General features: G+C 32.3%; 1 protein-coding gene across 1 annotated transcript in view; it reads left to right on the top strand.

Annotated features, from left to right (window-relative positions):
* The first annotated feature begins 242 nt into the window (after positions 1–242).
* LOC134855216 (large ribosomal subunit protein eL33-like) overlaps positions 243–3,071 on the top strand; it is a 425,061-nt gene continuing 422,232 nt past the window's right edge. Inside the window, exon 1 of the mRNA XM_063871674.1 lies at positions 243–252. The gene's annotated coding sequence lies outside the window, so the exon portion shown is untranslated. The remainder of the gene's footprint in view (positions 253–3,071) is intronic.

The raw sequence follows: 3,071 nt of genomic DNA, 5'->3' as shown, positions 1-3,071 counted from the left end.
AGACTTTTGCTAAACTGGTGTAAAATTTGCTGTATCGTCATTACCAGAAGAGAAAAAAATTTGGCAAAACATTTTTTACCACTCAGCTTTCATAAATGGATGTTGTATGACTTTTTTTTGATTTTTTACAAGTGCAAAAAGTCTTTTGCACTCTAACAAATGCTTTCCAAATTTGCGTTTGCATGCTTTATTTTTTTGAAAGTAGTCCTGGATACACATAAAAAGCATTTTTTTCCGTTTTTCTTATTAAATTTTTTGGCGGAAACATTCAAAAAAAAAGTTTTTAAATTGTATTGAATTTTTTTGTATGACCTAAACAAGAATAATTATTTCAGAAATTCGAATTAGAAATACTTGAATTTTCGGGAATTTTTGCTAAAATTTAGAAGATTGATTATTTTCGTAATATCATTTGCGTAAGCATTTATATTCAGGTCGTTTCCAAAGCATTGTACATGAAGACCCTTAAATTTTTGGTGACTGAAAGTCTGGGTACCCAGGTTATTTGTCAACTGTGTTTGGCTATAAACACAAACCAAAAAAATTTGAAAAAAAAATATATGTAGAAATAAAAAACAAGTTTTTTGTGTTTGATAAAAGGATGATTATACAGTTTTTATAGGTAGAAAAAAAACTGCCTATAGATCTTTCATGCTAACATCTGCACCATGGGATTCCTTGGAAAACTTGTGATTACCATTTTACCGTAAAAAAAGAAATTGCAGGATTGGCTTTTTGGTCAAGCATGGAAGGTCTAAGAGCAAAAAAATCAAAAAATTTAATTTTGTTGGACTGATTTATTGGACTGATTGGTAAAAAACAATTATTTGAATTGTCAAAGTTATATTTGATAGAAAAAAAGTATACATTAATTGAGTAATTTCCCTTAAGTTGTTTTCTTTATAGTTTTTAGAAAATTCAGTTCACTTACTCAATTTATGTATAGTTTTATTTCTTTCAGTGATGATATCGGGGATTCTCTTACTTGTTTCATCGACTCGTATAATTCAACAAATGTTTGCTTATCTGCCCATAGACTTCTTCTGCTTTTTAGACCATTCTGCTCATTGACCAACTACCTTAAAAATTCTATTATTTTTTTAAGTTGGAAAGTTGCACGCATAACTAATTTCACAAGTATTTGATCGCCCAAGAAAGCTAAGACAAAACAGGACCACTCGTATATCAGGGCAAAAATTTTGAATATTCCAAATACCCCATAATTGGAAACGAAAAAAATTTCGAAAAACTAAAATTTGAACAACCAAAAGTTTTGCACAATTTCAAACATCAAGTTTGAAAACTTTGATATATGAAAAAAAATCAACACGAAGCCGATTAGCTTGCCCCAATTCGGTTCGAAACGATTTTGTATTGCGGGATATTTTGTCACGCATAAAAAATTTACGTTACGATGAATAAAAATTTCACAGTGCTCTTGAATTAGCCCAGAGCATAATCAAATTAACAATTTTTTGAACCCTCAGAACTTGAAAAAAAATTGGAGGTGAAATATTTGAACTCAGGCAGACGATATCTTCAATGGGGTGTAATTTTTTTTGTTAAAAACTATTATTTCGATCGCGAAAATGACTGCATAAATAAACCAACTTAAACATAACTTTCCGCTTTTTTCTTTGAAAGTCGGAACAAAAAAAAAACGAAACAGGACTTTTTTGGTGTAGAGCTGAAAGTTGGAAAAAAATGATTGCTGCATTTTTGAATAAAACATTTTTTTCAGATCGATACAAAAACGCTTTTTTCAAACAGCTACAAATCAAAGTGTCTTTTTAAAAACTTAGCTAATATTCTTGATGCTACTTGATTATTTCAAATAGTTTGAAGCCTAAATCAGACTTAAAAATAATGCTGTTTTGCAATTTGTGAAGTTTTTACATGTGATGGACGATCAAAGTGGAAGTAGAGCTGGTTATGACCCCCCAAATGACTCACTGGCAACGAACGAGGAGCAGACTAATGATGTTTCTGGAGCCAATAAGGAAACCAAAAAGGAACTCAAAAACTAAATTCTATTCGTTCACTTCCAGCCGTCGAATAATTTCGATTTTTCAAATTGTGCGTCTCACGACCCCCCCCCCCCGCATTCGTCATTAAATTGCAATTTACTAGCAACCAGCGCCGCGCGCATTTATATGGAAGAGGGAAGAGGGGGGGGGGGGGGGGCTGGACTGTTACTTAAAAAAATTCGTTGGGTTTTTGCTTTTAGAATCTTGCTTCCAAAGCAAGTCCAATATCTACTTATTCATACAAGTATTTGAAGAAAAGTAGAAAGAAGTGTTTTGAAATAGAAAAATTAAAAAAAAAAACATGATGACGATGAGTACGTAATGATAAATTCAGAAAAGTTATTTCTGCAAGGAAAATGCCCAAAATGTGCGAAATTTTGACAAACTTGATTTTTATCCGACCAGCTCCCTTGAGGTAGCACAAAATGTTTCCCACTCAAATGAGACCCTTTTTGTCTCCTCTCTCCTGTCTAGAATGTATCCGGAGTGAAAACTTACCACCTGTGGTCTATGGGGGTGGGGGGCTGTAATTGCAGGCGACTTCTTTGGGGTGGCAATCTTCACTTGCTGGCGGATTTCTCGGTACTGCACTTTTCTGTTCAACTGGACAAAATTTTTTAAGCAAACTTTTTTAAAATGGTACATATTTGAGAAAAAATTGACCATGAAAAAAATTGCTAAAAATACTATAATAATAAAATTGATAAAAAATAATAATCATAATAAAATTTTTTCCATTTATTGATCCCGCACTACCTCCCTTCAAAGTGTTTTCTGTCACGCCCACTTTTTTGAAAATTCTGAAGAACAAGAATAGGTTATTTGGCACTCATAAAAAATTTGTTTTCAACAAGAACGAGTGCAAAAAATCAAACTGCAAAACATTTTGTCAGCTGCTTCCTAAAAAGCAACTTTGAGGCGGACACTGAAAAAAAAAATAAAAAACAAGTTAAAATAAATAACAAAAAAAAATTGATTCAAATTTGAGCTGTTGAAAGGACACTAATGGGCTCAAACTTTAAGGCATTCAGTTCTTCTGCTATG

The sequence above is a fragment of the Symsagittifera roscoffensis genome, chromosome 10 (genome assembly GCF_963678635.1).
Source record: "Symsagittifera roscoffensis chromosome 10, txSymRosc1.1, whole genome shotgun sequence".
NCBI classification, from domain to species: Eukaryota; Metazoa; Xenacoelomorpha; order Acoela; family Convolutidae; genus Symsagittifera; species Symsagittifera roscoffensis.
The sequence above is the reverse complement of the archived record's forward strand: the minus strand, read 5'-3'. Positions and strand labels throughout refer to the sequence as shown.